This window comes from Callorhinus ursinus, unplaced genomic scaffold (genome assembly GCF_003265705.2).
Source record: "Callorhinus ursinus isolate GAN/ISIS: 27379988/994484 unplaced genomic scaffold, GSC_fseal_2.0 scaffold3, whole genome shotgun sequence".
Taxonomy (NCBI): domain Eukaryota; kingdom Metazoa; phylum Chordata; class Mammalia; order Carnivora; family Otariidae; genus Callorhinus; species Callorhinus ursinus.
In genome coordinates, this window is record NW_027397065.1 from 24419851 (window position 1) to 24437044 (window position 17194).

The following is a 17194-nucleotide window of genomic DNA, read 5'->3' on the forward strand; positions in this document are numbered from 1 at the left end:
GTATGATTTCTTCTTTAAATGTTTGGTAGAATTCTCCTGGGAAGCCATCTGGCCCTGAACTCTTGTTTTTTGGGAGGTTTTTGATGACTGCTTCAATTTCCTTACTGGTTATTGGTCTGTTCAGATTGTCTATTTTTTCCTATTTCAGTCTTGGTAGTGTATAAGGTTCCAGGAATGCATCCATTTCTTCCAGAGTGCTTAATTTTTTGGCAAATAGTTGTTGTTAATAATTTCTAATAATTATTTCTATTTCCTTGGTATTAGCTGTGATCTCTCCCCTTTCATTCACGATTTTATTAATTTGGGTCCTTTCTCTTTTCTTTTGGATAAGTCTGGCCAGAGGTTTATCGATCTTATTAATTCTTTCAAAGAACCAGCTTCTAGTTTCATAGATCTGTTCTACTGTTTTTCTGGTTTCTAGTTCATTGATTTCTGCTCTAATATTTATTATTTCTCTTCTCCTGCTTAGTTTAGGCTTTATTTGCTGTTCTTTCTCCAGGTCCTTTAGGTAGAAGGTTAGCTTGTGCTTTTGGGATTTTTCTAAGTTTTTTTAAACTTATTTATTTATTTATTTATTTATTTATTTATTTATTTATTTATGTTAGTCACCATACAATACATCATTAGTTTTTGATGTAGTGATCCACGATTCATTGTTTTCATATAACACCCAGTCGTCCATGCAGTATGTGCCCTCCTTAATACCCATCCTGCCGCCCCCTCCCCTCTGAAACCCTCAGTTTGTTTCTCAGAGTCCATAGTCTTTCATGGTTCACTTCTCCCTCCGATTCCCCCCCTTCATTTTTCCCTTCCTTCTCCTAATGTCCTCCATGCTATTCCTTATGTTCCACAAATAAGTGAAACCATATGATAATTGACTTTCTCTGCTTGACTCATTTCACTTAGCATCATCTCCTCCAGTCCCATCCATGTTGATGTAAAAGTTGGGTATTCATCCTTTCGGATGGCTGAGTAATATTCCATTGTATATATGGACCACATCTTCTTTATCCATTCGTCTGTTGAAGGGCATCTCAGCTCTTTCCACAGTTTGGCTATTGTGGACATTGCTGCTGTGAACATTGGGGTGCATATGGCCCTTCTTTTCACTACATCTGTGTCTTTTGGGTAAATACCCAGTAGTGCAATTGCTGGATCATAGGGTAGTTCTATTTTTAATTTTTTGAGGCACCTCCACACTGTTTTCCAAAGTGGCTGTACCAGCTTGCATTCCCACCAACAGTGTAAGAGGGTTCTCCTTTCTCCACAAGCTCTCCAACATTTGTTGTTTGTCAATTTTTGCCATTCTAACTGGTGTAAGGTGGTATCTCAATGTGGTTTTGATTTGAATTTCCCTGATGGCTAAGGATGATGAACATTTTTTCATATGTCTGTTAGCCATTTGTATGTCTTTTTTGGAGAAGTGTCTGTTCATGTCTTCTGCCCATTTTTTGACTTGATTATTTGTGTTTTGGGTGTTGAGTTTGAGAAGTTCTTTATAGATCTTGGATTACCGGCCCTTTATCTGTAGTGTCATTTACAAATATCTTCTCCCATTCTGTGGGTAGCCTTTTTGTTTTGTTGACTGTTTCCTTTGCTGTGCAGAAGCTTTTTATCTTGATGAAGTCCAAAAGTTCATTTTTGCTTTTGTTTCACAAGCCTTTGGAGATGTATCTTGAAAGAAGTTGCTGTGGCCAATGTCAAAGAGGTTACTGCCTATGTTCTCCTCTAGGATTTTGATGGATTCCTGTCTCACACTGAGGTCTTTGAACCATTTTGAGTTTATCTTTGTGTATGGTGTTAGAGAATGGTCGCGTTTCATTTTTCTGCGTGTGACTGTCCAATTTTCCCAGCACCATTTATTGAATAGACTGTCTTTTTTCCATTGCAAATTTTTTCCTGCTTTGTCAAAGATTATTTGACCATAGAGTTGAGAGTCCATATCTGGGCTCTCTATTCTGTTCCATTGGTCTATATGTCTGTTTTTGTGCCAGTACCATGCTGTCTTGGTGATCACGGCTTTGTAATATAGCTTGAAATCGGGCAACGTGATGCCCCCAGCTTTGTTTTTCTTTCTCAACATTTCCTTGGTGATTCGTGGTCTTTTCTGATTCCATACAAATTTTAGGATTGTTTGTTCCAGCACTTTGAAAAATGTCATTGGAATTTTGATCAGGATGGCATTGAAGGTATAGATTGCTCTGGGTAGCATAGACATTTTAACAATGTTTATTCTTCTGGTCCATGAGCATGGAATGTTTTTGTGTCTTCTTCAATTTCTTTCATGAGTGTTCTGTAGTTCGTAGAGTATAGATCCTTTACCTCTTTGGTTAGATTTATTCTGAGGTATCTTATGGTTTTTGGTGCTATTGTAAATGGAATCATTTCTCTAATTTCTCTTTCTACAGTTGCATTGTTAGTGTATAAGAAAGCAACCGATTTCTGTGCATTGGTTTTGTATCCTGCCACATTACTGAATTGCTGTCTGAGTTCTAGTAATTTGGGGGTGGAGTCTTTTGGGTTTTCCACAAAGTATCACGTCATCTGCAAAGAGGGAGTTTGACTTCTTTGCCAATTTGAATACCTTTTATTTCTTTTTGTTGTCTGATTGCTGTTGCTAGGACTTCTAGTACTATGCTGAACAATACTGGTGAGAGTGAGCATCCCTGACATGTTTTTGAGCTTAAGGAAAAGGCTCTTAGCTTTTCCCCATTGAGAATGATATTCGCTGTGGGTTTTTCATAGATGGATTTTATGAACTTGGGGAATGTTCCCTCCTATCCCTGTACTCTGAAGAGTTTTCATCAGGAAAAGCTGCTGTATTTTGTCAAATGCTTTTTCTGCATCAATTGAGAGGACTGTATGGTTCTTCTCTCTCCTCTTATTAATGTGTTCTATCACATGGATTGATTTGCAAATGTTGAGCCACCCTTGCATCCCAGGGATAAAACCCCCTTGGTCATGGTGGATGATCCTTTTAACGTATTGCTGGATCCTATTAGCTAGGATTTTGTTGAGGATTTTGGAATCCATATTCATCAGGGATATCGGTCTGAAATTCTCATTTTTGATGGGGTTTTTGCCTGCTTTGGGGATTAAGATGATGCTGGCCTCATAGAATGAGCCTGGAAGCTTTCCTTCTGTTTCTATTTTTTGAAATAGCTTCAGGAGAATAGGTATTATTTCTTCTTTGAATATTTGGTAGAATTCCCCAGGGAATCCATCAGGCCCTGGACTCTTGTTTTTTGGGAGGTTTTTGATCACTGCTTCAATCCCGTTACTGGTTATTGGCCTATTCAGGTTGTCAATTTCTTCCTGTTTCAGTCTTGGCAGTTTATAGGTTTCCAGGAAGGCATCCATTTCATCCAGATTGCTCAGTTTAGTGGCATATAGTTGTTGATAATAATTTCTAATAATTGTTTCTATTTCCTTGGTGTTAGCCATGATCTCTCCCCTTTCATTCATAATTTTATTAATTTGGGTCCTTTCTCTTTTCTTTTGGATGAGTCTGGCCAGTGGTTTATTGATCTTATTAATTCTTTCAAAGAACCAGCTTCTAGTTTCATTGATCTGATCTACTGTGTTTCTGGTTTTCAGTTCATTGATCTCTGCTCTAATCTTAATTATTTCTCTTCTAATGCGTGGCTTAGGCATTGTTTGTTGCTTTTTCTCTAGTTCTTTAAGGTATAGAGTTGGTGAATTTGGGATTTTTCTATTTTTTTGAGTAATGCTTGGATTCCTATGTATTTCCCCTGTAGGACTGCCTTTGCAGTATCCCATAAGTTTTGGACTGATGTGTTTTCATTCTCATTGGTTTCCATGAATTGTTTAAGTTCTTCTTTGATTTCCTGGTTGACCCAAACATTCTGGAGCAGAGTGGTCTTTAGCTTCCAAGTGTTTGAATTTCTTCCAAACTTTTTCTTGTGATTGAGTTCCAGTTTTAAAGCATTCTGGTCTGAGAATATGCAGGGAATAATCTCAGTCTTTTGGTATTGGGTGAGACTTGATTTGTGATCCAGTATGTGGTCTATTCTGGAGAAAGTTTCATGTGCGTTCAAAGAAGAATGAGCATTCTGTTGTTTTAGGGTGGAATGTTCTGTATATATCTATGAGGTCCATCTGGTCCAGTGTGTCATTCAAAGCTCTTGTTTCTTTGCTGATTTTCTGCTTAGATGATCTGTTTATTGCTGAGAGTGGAGTATTGAGGTCTCCTACAATTAACGTATTGTTATCAACATGTCTCTTTATTTTGGTTAACAGTTGGTTTATGTAGTTGGCTGCTCCCATGTTGGGGGCGTAGATATTTACAATTGTTAGATCTTCTTGTTGGATAGACCCTTTAAGAATGATATAGAGTCCTTCTGTGTCTCTAACTACAGTCTTTAGTTTAAAATCTAATTTGTCTGATGTAAGAATTGCTACCCAGCTTTCTTTTGAGGTCTTTTGGCATGGAAAATGGATCTCCATCCCTTCACCTATAGTCTGGATGTATCTTTAAGCTCAAAATGAGTCTCTTGTAGACAGTATATGGATGGGTTCTGTCTTTTTATCCAATCTGCAACCCTGTGCCGTTTTATGGGAGCATTTAGGCTGTTCACGTTGAGAGGGATTATTGAAAGATATAAATTTATTGTCATCCTGTTGCCTGTGAAGTCCTTGTTTCTATAGACTGTCTCTGTAAATTTCTTTTCTATATCACTCTTGGGGTCTTTCTCCTTTTATAGAACCTCGCTTAATATTTCTTGCAGGGCTGGCTTAGTGGTCACATATTCTTTCAGTTTCTGCCGGTCTTGGAAACTCTGCATCTCTCCAACTATTCTAAATGACAGCCTTGCCAGGTAAAGTATTCTTGGCTGCATGCTCTTCTCGTTTAGTACCCTGAATATGTCTTGCCAGGCCCTTCTGGCTTGCCAGGTCTCTGTGGATAGGTCTGACGTTATTCTGATGTTCCTCCCTCTGTTCATAATGAGTTTCTTCCCCCTAACTTTCCTTAAGCTGGTTTCCTTGGTTCTAAGATTTGTGAGTTTTAGTATTACATGCCGGGGCTTTGGCCTGTTTTCCTTGATCTTGGGAGGGGTCCTCTCTGCCTCTAGGACATGAATGTTTGTTTCATTCCCCAGATTAGGGAAGTTCTCAGCTATGATTTGCTCAAATATATCTTCTAGTGTTCTCTCTCTCTCTCCACCCTCTCAGGGATCCCAATAATTCTGACATTGGAATGTTTCATGGTGTCACTTATTTCTCTGATTCTATTTTCATGGATTTTGAGTTGTTTTTCCCTGGCCTCCTCTTTTCCCTTTTTATCTATTAAATGGTCTTCCAAGTCACTAATTCCTTCTTCTGACTCACTTACCCTAGATGTTAGATTATCTAGATTAGATTGGATCTCATTGATAGCATTTTAAGTTCATTTTTGCCCTTTGAGAGTCTATGTTGCCATTAATCGATTTCTCCATTCTAGCTATTGTCTTCACTATTGCTAGCCTGAATTCCATCTCCGACGTCTTGGTTATATCTGAGTCCATTTGTAAATCTGTGGCATAAATCGTAATCTCTGAGTCTTTCCTATTTTGGGGGTTCCTCCTCCTAGTCATTCTGTTGAGGGGTGGTTGAGGGAATGTATAGAGTCCCAATTATTGAACATAACCCAAGCAAAATGCACCTGTTTTCTAGGGACCTTAGGGTTGCTGGCCTGTTTTCTCAGCCTGTCTTCTGGGGGAGGGGCTTGCTGCTCTGTTACTCAGGCAACCCTTTTTGGGCAGAGTTGCCCTGGCCCTTGTGGGGGGGGATAGGCTCAGTGAAAACCAGTTTTGGGGGGCTTTTGTTCTCTGGCGGCTTTCCCTGGTGGCTTTCCACGTCTCTTCCGAGAGTCAGAGCAGAAGAGACAGTTCCAACGCTCTGCCTCAGAGCAGAGAGATCACAGTCTGTTCCTCAGTGAGCTCTCCTGGCCACACTCTCCATTTCTGTCTGTGTTGCTATAAACTGCAGCGTCCTGGGTTGTGCGCCCCTCCGCAGTGCTCACAGTCCTCGCCTCCAGGTCGGGGCACGTCTCTTCCCTTTGTGCTTCTAAAACTGCCAGCTGCCCCCAGTTTGCACATGCGGCCTCGCCACTTCGGTTTCCGTCTGGGGGGCTGCCCTAAATTCCTTTCCCTGTAGCTACCGGTCTGCGAGTCTGTGCCCTGTACCCAGCGCGGGAGGCTATCCCTCACCGGTGGTGTAGGATCCCATTGGCCAGGTTCCCTCCCCCTGCCATTTATTCTCTGATATCTGCCCATGGAATCATGGCTCCCCACTTCGTACCTTGAAACCAATTGCCTGCAATATTCTGTTTGTAGAGATCCAGATCTATCTTCTTACATATCTGGGTGATTTCGTGGGTGTTCAGAGTGGTCTGGTAGATATCCAGCTCAATTCTGGGGACCGGTTGGAATAGGGTCCCCTACTCCTCCACCATCTTTTCCCCCCTCTCCAGATTTTTCTAAGTTTTTGAGAGAGGCTTGGATGCCTCTGTATTTCTCTCTTACGACCACCTTTGCCATATCCCATAGGTTTTGAACCGATGTGTTTCCATTCTCATTAGTTTCAGTGAATTGTTTAAGTTCTTCTTTGATTTCCTGGTTGACCCAAACATTCTTAAGGAGAGGGTCTTTAGCTTCCAAGTGTTGAATTTCTTCCAAATTTTTTCTTGTGATTGAGTTCCAGTTTTAAAGCATTATGGTCTGAGTATATGAAGGGAATAATCTCAATCTTTTGGTATCAATTGAGACCTGATTTGTGACCCAGTATGTGGTCTATTCTGGAGAAAGTTTCATGTACGCTTGAGAAGAAGTATTCTGTTGTTTTAGGGTGGAATGTTCTGTATATATCTACAAAGCTGATCTGGTCCAATGTGACATTCAAAGCTCTTGTTTCTTTGTTGATCTTCTGCTTAGATGATTTGTCCATTGCTGTGAGTGGAGTGTTGAAGTCTCCTACTATTAATGTATTATTATCAATATGCTTCTTTATTTTGTTTATTAATTGGTTTATATAATTGGCTGCTCCCATGTTGGAGACATAGATATTTACAATTGTTAGATCTTCTTGTTGGATACACCCTTTAAGTATGATATAGTGTCCCTCTACATCTGTTACTACAGTTTTTGGTTTAAAATCTAATTTGTCTGATATGAGGATTGCTACCCCAGCTTTCGTTTGAGGTCCATTAGCATGGTAAATAGTTCTCCATCCCCTCACTTTCAATCTGGAGGTGTCTTTAGGTTCAAAATGAATCTCTTGTAGACAACACATGGATGGGTCCTGCTTTTTTATCCAGTCTGGAAACCCTGTGTCTTTTCATGGGAGCATTCAGCCCATTTACATTCAGAGTAACTATTGAAGGATATGAATTTAGTGCCATTGTATTGTCTGCAAAGTCCCTGTTTCTGTAGATTTTTTCTATGTATTTCTGGTCTATGTGACTCTTGGGGTCTCTCTTCGCTTACAGAATCCCCCTTAATATTTCTTACAGGGCTGGCTTGGTGGTCACATATTCTTTCAGTTTCTGCCTGTCCTGGGAGCTCTTTATCTCTCCATCCATTCTGAATGACAGCCTTGCTTTATAAAGTATTCTTGGCTGCAGGTTCTTCTCATTTAGTACCATGAATATGTCTTACCAGCCCTTTTTGGCTTGCCAGGTTTCTGTGGACAGGTCTGATGTTATTCTGATGTTCCTCCCTCCATATGTAAGGAACCTCTTCTCCCTAGCTACTCTTAGGATAGTTTCTTTGCCTGTAAAATTTGCAAGCTTCACTATGATATATCAGGGTGTTGATCTATTTTTATTGATTTTGGGGGGGTCCTCTCTGCCTCTTGGACTCAAATGCTTTTTTCCTTCCCCAGATTAGGGAAGTTCTCAGCTATGATTCATTCAAGTATACCTTCTAGCTCTCTCTCTCTCCACCCCCTCAGGGTTCCCAATAATTTTGACACTGGAATCTCTCCAATCCTTTTTTTCATGTGCTACTAGCTGCCTATCTCTGTATTCCTCAACTTCCTTCCTTTCCATCAGCTTATCTTCTAGATCACTGATTGTCTCTTCTGCCTCATTTACCCTGACTGCATCTCATTCATAGCATTTTTTAGTTTGGCCTGATTAGATCTCATTTCTGCCCTTAGAGATTCTATATTATCACTAATAGTTTTTCCAAGCTTAGCTAATGACTTTATGATTGCTATCCTGAATTCTATCTCTGACCTCTTGCTTATATCCATACTCATTAGTTCTATGGCAGAGGACATTGTCTCTGGTTCTTTTCTTTGTTGAGAGTTCCTCCTTCTAGTCATTCTATTGAGGGATGGTTGAGTGAGTGAGCAGAGTCCAAAATAGCAAGCACAACTCAAGCAAGATAAACCCTAGCAAAATCTGGAGTGGTCAGAAGCCACTACTGAAAAACAAAGCCAAAATGAAACATAAGAATAAAATTTAAAAATTAAAAAAAGAAAAAGAAAAAAGGGGGAAGGGGATTGTAATCTCTAAGTGTGGAAAAGCAGGGTGTTCCAGTTGTTCCTGGGTGTATTTTGGTCTGTGTGTTAGAGGACGCTACATCACAAAATTGCAAGGAAAGTAAAACTTGTATGTATGTATATATATATATATATATATATATATATATATATATATATAAAGATAAAATTGAATAGAGTGAAAAAAGGACTAAAATGATGAACATATCTATAAAAAATATAGGTGTGAAAAAATACAAGTTAAAAAGTGACTATGAAATTTAAGTTGATATAATAAACATCTAGTTAAAGTGAGAAAAGGGTAAAAAGAAAATAAAACAGAGAAAAAGTGTAAGAAAAAGAAAAAAAAGAAAAGGGCATTTTATCTGAAAAATAAAGAAGTTGTGAGTCAACACCTGGAGCTCAATATACTATTTCCCCCTGGTGTTGGGATTTTATAGTCTTATGGGATCCATAGGATTGTTGTTCACCTGTTCTTCCAGTCTGTCTTCTTGGGGAGGGGTCTGCTATGCTGTTTCTCAGGTACCCTGCCTGGGTAGAGTTGCTCTACCCCCTGTCAGGGGAATGGGCTCAGTGGAAACCAGTCCTCTGTGTGGCTTTTGTTCCCTGGAGGCTTATCATGCCTCTTCCAAGGATCACAGCAAAAATCACCACACTCAAACCCCTGGCCCAGAGCAGAAAAATCGCAGTCTGTCCTCTGTAATAAACCCTCCAGGACAGTTTTCACTTCTGTATGAGCCGCCAAAAACTGCAGCCTCCCTTGGTGTGTGCCCACTGCAACCCTCTCAGATGTAGTCCTAAGGGCCCAAGAGTGCCACTGCCCTTTGTGATTCTAAAACCCCAAGCAGCCAAGGGCTTGCACCCACACCCAAAACTGAATCATGTCTGGGTGCCACTCTAATGTCCTTTCCAGGCCACTACGGCCCTGCGTGTTTTTCTTGGTCAGGTGCAGGTTCCAGACTTTTTCAGTCTTCTCAAAAAAGAGGGATTATAGACCGGCCTGGCTCGTGGTTTATGGCGATCTGAGCTGAGTTCCTTCCCGGGCTCGCTGACCCTAACCTGCTTCCTAGCTCCACTGCTCAGGCACTCTCCTGGTTCAGGCTCCCCCTTATGGTCCGTGGCTCTTTGTATCCTAAGACCACAATGCCCTTCCTAGAATTCTGCCTTTTCATTTCCAGAGCCCCTTTCAGAGAGGGATGTCTCTCACTACAGCAGATTTCTAAGGGTCCCAATTTTGCACTCTGGTGTTATATCACTTTCCAGGACCCAGCTTATGGAGGTTCCCTCCCCCTTCTGTTTATCTTCTGATATCTCCCCGCAAATTCACAACTCTGCACATCCTACCTTGCAAAAAGCAATCACTCTTCTGCTTGTAGAGATCCAGATATATATTCCTACATCTCAAGCTGATTTTGTGGGTATTCAAAATGGTTTGATAGATATCCAACTAAATTCAGGGGACCAGTTGAAACAGAGTCCCCTACTCCTTGGCCACCTGGCCTCTCTCCACTTTGCTAGTATTTTATTGAGAATTTTTGCATCCATGTTCATCAGGGATATTGGTTTGTAGTTCTCTTTTTTAGTGGAACCTTTATCTGGTTTTGGTATCAGGGAAATGCTGGCCTCATAAAATGAATTTGGAAGTTTTCCTTCCATTTCTATTTTTTGGAATAGTTTGAGAAGAGTAAGTATTAACTCTTCTTTAAATGTTTGGTAGAATTCCCCTGGGAAGCCATCCGGCCCTGGATTTTTGTTTTTTGGGAGATTTTTGATTACTGATTCAATTTCTTTGCTGATTATGAGTCTATTCGAGTTTTCTATTTCTTCCTGTTTCAGTTTTGGTAGTTTATATGTTTCTAGGAATTTATCCATTTCTTCCAGTTTGTCCAACTTGTTGGCATATCGTTTTTCATAATATTCTCTTATAATTGTATTTCTGTGCTGTTGGTTGTATTTCTCCTCTCTCATTTGTGATTTTATTTATTTGGGCCCTTTCTCCTTTCTTTTTCTTAAGTCTCAATAGGCGGTTATCAATTTTATTAAAATTTTCAAAGAACCAGCTCCTGGTTTCATTGATCTGTTCTATTGTTTTTTAGTTTCTATATCATTTATTTCTGTTCTAATCTTTATTATTTCCCTTCTGCTGGCTTTAGGTTTCGTTTATGTTCTTTTTCTGGCTCCTTTAGGTGTAAGGTTAGGTTGTTTATTTGGGGTTTTTCTTGCTTCTTAAGGTAGGCCTGTATTGCTATATATTTCCCTCTTAGGACCACTTTTGCTCTATCCCAGAGGTTTTGGATCATTGTGTTTTCAGTTTCATTTCTTGCCATGAATTTTTTTTATTTCTTCTTTGATTGGTTGGCCCATTCATTGTTCGGTAGCATACTGTTTAATCTCCATGTATTTGTGGTCTTTCCAAATTTTTTCTTGTGGTTGACTTCAAGTTTCATAGTGTTGTGTTCAGAAAATATGCATATATGATTTCATTCTTTTTGTACTTGTTGAGGCCTGATTTGTGACCTAGAACGTGATCTAATCTGGAGAATGTCCCATGTGCACTTGAAAAGAATGTGTGTTCTGCTGCTTTAGGATGGAATGTTCTGAATATATCTCTAAGTCTATCTGGTCCAGTGTACCATTCAAAGCCATTGTTTCCTCATTGGTTTTCTGCTTAGATGATTTGTCCACTGATTTAAGTGGGGTGTTAAAGTCCCCTACTATTATTGTATTATTATCGATGAATTCCTTTATGTTTGGTATTGTTTTATATATTTGAGTGCTCCCATGTTGGGGACATAAATATTTACAATTGTTAGATCTTCTTGTTGGATTGTTCCATTATGATATAGTGCCCTTCATCTATTGTTACAGTCTTTGGTTTGAAGTCTAGTTTGTCTGACATAAGTATTGTTACTCTGGCTTTCTTTTGACATCCATTTACATGATAAATTTTCTTCATCCCCTCACTTTCAATCTGCAGATGTCTTCAGGTCTAAAATAAGTCTCTTGTGGGCAGCATATAGATAGGTCCTGTTTTTTTATCCACTTTGACACCCTGTCTTTTGATTGGAATGTTTAGTCCCTTTAGAGTAATTCAGAGTAATTATTGATAGATATATATTTGGTGCCATTTTATTAGTTGTTTTGTCCTTGTTTCTGGAGATTTTCTCTGTTCCTTTCTTGCCTTTGTCACTTTCGGTCTTTCCTTTCCACTCAGTGTCCCTTTTAACATTTCTTACAGGGCTGGTTTAGTGGTCATGAACTCCTTCAGTTTTTGTTTTTCTGGAAAATCTTTATCTCTCCTTCTATTCTGAATGATAGTCTTGCTGGATAGAGTATTCTTAGCTGCATATTTTTCCCATTCAGCATGTTGAATATATCATGGCTCTCTCTTCTGGTTTGCCAAGTTTCTGTTGAGAGATCTACAGCTAGCCTTATGGGTCTTTCCTTGTAAGTTAGGGATTTCTTTTGTCTTGCTGCTTTTAAGATCTTTTTCTTTATCGCTATATTTTGCAAATTTAATTACAATGAGTCCTATAGTTCCTGATTCTACTTGTCACCACCTTCTGAATCAGTGTCTGGAACAGGCTTATCAGCTTAGCCATGCTTATGTATTGTGTCTGTGCACTGGCTACAGGGGCAACTAGAAAAATGTCTCTTAGGTGATTTCATCTTCTCTGAGGGGAGTTGAACCCTGGCTTATCAGATGGGGGTCTCCCAAAATAAAAGGGGCTCAGGTACTGGTTGGTCAAAAAATGACAAAAGCACACCACAGAATGTTAGAAGATGCAGTAATCATTGCATGAGAGAATGGGGTGATGTTCCATGACCAGACTAGTTGGGTTAATGCTCTTTTCTGGTCTTTCTTCCAGCTATGCCACCTCTGTTCTTTACCTTCACCTCACTTAAATCTTCTCAGTCCTTAGGCAGCTTCTTTCTCTTCTCACTCACGGGTGTACAGACAGTCCCTGATTTGCAATGATTCGACTTACGATTTTTTGACTTTACATGGGAAGTCATTCATATTCAGTAGAAACTGTACTTTGATTTTTGAATTTTGACCTTTTCCCGAGGTAGGGATATTTGGTAAGATCCTCTCTTATGCCGGGCATTGGCAGCAAGCTGCTGCTCCCAGTCATCCACATGATCACAAGGATAAATAGCCCATACCCTTACAACTGCTCTGTACCCATACAGCCATTTTCCACTTTCAGTACAGGATTCAATAAATTACATAACATATTCAACATGTTTATAAAGGCTTTGTGTTAGATGATTTTGCAGAACTATAGGCTTAGGTAAGTGTTCTGAGCATGTTTCAGGTAACATAGGCTAAGCTATGATGTCTGGTAGGTTAGGTGTAGTAGATGCATTTTTGACTAACAATATTTTCCACTTATGATGGGTTTATTGGGAGGTAATCCAATCTTAAGTTGAGGAAGATCTGTATAATGTTATGTTAGTGAGAGTAATGGCATTAGGCTAAGGATAATCTTGAATCTCCCCTAATTTATTAAAGGAAAATGCAAATCAATTCTGAAGTTTGGTATGCATTATTATTAGCAAATATATTGTTGATTTTGATACATCATGAGTCATGACACCATAATGAAAGCATATTTTAGGCCAAATAGTATCAGAAAAACATCCTGCTCAAAATGTGCAGGTTGGAGGTAGTTCTATAAACAACATTAATGCTCAACCAAGGCCTCACTGAGTTTTGCTATGTCCTCCTTCCCTTCTTTACTTTCTGTTGAGTACCAAAGGCTATGCTATTACTAATATTACTTTGGTGTTGTGTCCACTTACATTTCCAATATCTTTCTACATAATCTTCAATCAATTCTAAATAATTACAAATTTAAATACAACTTTAACTAGCCAACATTAATTGCTGCTTTCCTCAATTACAATCCTTCCCAAATGATTAAGTCCATAGGCTCGTTAATGTACAGTGCTTTCAATTCTAGCCTATTATGTCAATTACAAATAATTTTGTGATGTCTGGTGGAGCTGATTTGTGAGTTGTGCTATCACCTTATTAGCTTTTATCCTGTTAATGACCCTGCTGCCACAATTCTGACATCATTCAATATAAACGAGCTGTGCCTCCATGGCTTACCAGTGGAGTAGTGTGTGTGTGTGTGTGTGTGTGTGTGTGTGTGTGTGTGTGTGTGTGTGTGTGTATGCTGTGTGTGTGGTGCATGTGTGTGAGTGTGTTTGTTTCCCTTCAGGTAAAACAAAACAAAACAAAAAACCCTGAACACCTACTGCTTTGCTAATATCCCAGATGTCTCCTATTTAATCGTTAAGTTGAGTATACTGCCAGAGACCGATTGGTGCCTTCAGCACGCTGGGAGAAATTCCACAGTATTTGCTATTGGCTCTCACCTTCAGAAAGATAAAGACATTTGTCTAAATTTAACACAGAGATCCCATGAGTACTCCTACCTCCAATTTGGGCCAGTTTCCTCCATTTTTGACATATAATCTCTGATACAGTTTAAATTTCTCCTTTTCACTGTAATGGTTTTTGGTACCTCTGAGTACCATTCTGAGCCCCCATTACAAATCCCCTTTTTCTCATGACTCTGCTTTGGATGGTGAATGAAATGGACATCAGTAGAGCATGCCCACTACCATTCTAGGATGTCCTGTGACTCTGCCTATCCCCAGGTTTTATTACACCTAGTGGGAGAGATGCCACACCATCTCTCATTGCATTAATAGTGCTAATCTGGAGGAATCTGAAGTGCATCACCTGTCTTTTCTCACTTTCCTTTTGACAGTGTTTCTAAAGTATACAAAATGAAGAAAAGGGAATCAACAGAAGAAAATGCAAGTTGCTTATATAATCCTTAGGCTACATATTTCAAGTCCCAAATAAAGGGTGACCCAGATGCATATTTTTGAACCTTAAGTTGTTCCTGTTTGCTTTAAAAACTTTAAAATTTATTAAATTTCCATACATCAGGCATAATGCTATATTATATCTGAATATACAATATAATGTAATATATTACAATGTAATATATTAATAGAAAATATATGATATACTAAACACACACACATATATAACACATATGCTGAACACACACTCATATATATAATTTACTTCTTACAACAACTCTATGGTATAAGGATTATGGGAAATAGAAATTATCTGGTTTGAAGCAATCAATTTTACTGCCTAAAAAATTGGTCCCTAATTTGTATTTGATATTTGTGTCTAAATTACTCCTATAGGTTTTATTCTTCGAGATCCCCTAAAGGAATTGAATAATGTTAAGTGACCTACTAGAATGGCAGTTCTGCTTCTGGTAGCAGAAAATTAGGCTAGAATCCTCCAGAGATTTGCCAGCAAAATTAGCAGTAAAGGGTATAAAAGCAGCAACTAATTCTGCTAGAAAATGAACAGAAGGGAAAGCACTAATCTTATTAGCAGCTATGTCATCAGTCAAAACAGCAAGAATGTAGGAATGAAGACTCTTTAAAAGAGTCCCTGTTTCTCTTCTTCTTTTAAGACCAATGGCAGGATAAAGAGTAATGGTAGCAAATAAAATTTAAAAGAGGTGAAAAGGCAGAGTGGTATGATTGTTCTGTCATATAATTCTACAAGAACTGTTCATGGCTCCAGAGTGACTTTGGGCATGGACAGCACTGACTGCCCAGATGCCACAAGCAGTTGTCACTGTGTTCAAATTATACTGAAAGCTTTGAAGAATACTTCCTCTGTGTAGGGTTAGCCTGAGTGGGTAGGCTAATGGATTCAAATAAGAAAGACATATATCAAGCCCCAATATTCTTTAGAGAAGGCAGTCTGCCTTGGGCTGGCCTAGCTCACACAGTCCAGAGGCCATGAAAATGTACCATCAACCGTGGGGGTTGTATTGTATTCTGTTCATTGACCTCTATTCATAAAGACTATATTATTGGGTATGTGGCCCAGCAGGTGGGTTAGTGGGTGCACTTCATCTCTCCTTTAATTCAGTATAAGGTTATGAGTCAAAAAAACCCTAGAATTTGATAAGAAACCCACTTTTCTTAAAAGGGACCCAAAAACTATTTTTTAAAAAAGACAATCTCACACTTTACTAGTATGGTAGACCTAATCCTAGACTATGGCTAACTGGTCAAACTGTTTGTTTACATTGAACTATTCCCCCCAGTATGAATTGACCTGAATTTTATTCCTAGCTTTTAAGGTCTCTGGTCTCTCATCTATAAATTCTCCAAGTCTCCTTCCAGTGTTGACATTTGGATTTTGTGATTAATCAAGTCAGACTCACAGTAACTGGAACAGTTAAAACACTTAGATACAAGTGTTTATACAGAGACTTGTAAGCACATTTTAAAAAATGGCACTTCTAAGTCACCAAATCCCATGACATTAACTTAATTTCTAACTAGATACAATCTCTGGTGAATTGATAACAGGGGCAATATGAAATTCAAAATACAATTACTTTACCATTTTCACATTCATTGTTGAACCAATAAAATATCATTTTCTTAAAACCCATATGGTTGTTGATTTTTTCTGAACAGAATTAAGGAATTCTAAGTATCAATATAGTAATTCAGGCTGAATGACAAAACAGTCTCATATGATATCTTTCAAAGAAAACTGTGGTAAAGCCAGAGGTAGTTCTGGAGGTGAACAAATCCCCATCTCGCACTGTGCTTGGCACTAGAGAGCTCAAAAATGTATTTCTCTCCCATCCTCTGCATTGTCTAGTTAATCAGAGAAAATCATGGGCTAAATCTCGAATTCTCCATAACGCTACTCTGCTAAGGAAGTTTGCCCCAGTTTTTCAAGCCAAGGTGTGGAGACGGGGCTCCTATACTGGCCTACAGTTGGTTTGTATCTTCTCCATATCCACTCCTACTTTATTTGATTTTTTAAATAATACCTTGATTTTCTTTCTGGGAACCATTCTTTGCAGACTCTTGGCCTACTGAAATTTAGGTGGCTTGTGCCAAGATGGACCCATGTCTGGCTAACCAGCAAATTCAAACACAATGATTCTTACCTCAGGTTACCTGGAACTCATTGACCCATAGACTTAGTGGTAATGTAATTTTATAACCTCCATTTCTTAACAGCCAACAGAATTCTAGCCCTCTTATTTTAGAGTAAAGTCCTTTGCTTTCCACACGGCAAATTCCATTTCATGTGGTCACAGTACCACTAGTGTCATGGCATTTTTCATAGACAATGAGAATCCCGTACTTGCCTACTGCTTTGATTTCTGAGCTCCCCTCAGGATAGAACACTATTGATTTTGAAGGTCAAAAAGGCTAATGCTTGGAAAAGAATATCAAGAAATATGCAGTAGGGGCAGAGCTAGCAGAAAGTGAATGGAAAATAGGAATAACCTTTTATTCACCCAAGAGAAGGGCTGAGAACTTTTCCTAGAAGAAAGAAGAGAAGAAAACATAATCATCTATAAAAGCTCACAGCACTTCTGTGAAATAGGAAGCATTAGCTGCTGTCATGTGTACACCATATTACTGAAAAAGAAAAAAGAACACTGAGTGGCAGACAAATATTCTTCTAGACCTCTCTTTTTTTTACATTTTTTAAACTTTATTATGTTATGTTAATCACCATACATTACATCATTAGTTTTTGATGCAGTGTTCCATGATTCATCGTCTGTGTATAACACCCAGTGCTCCATTCAATACG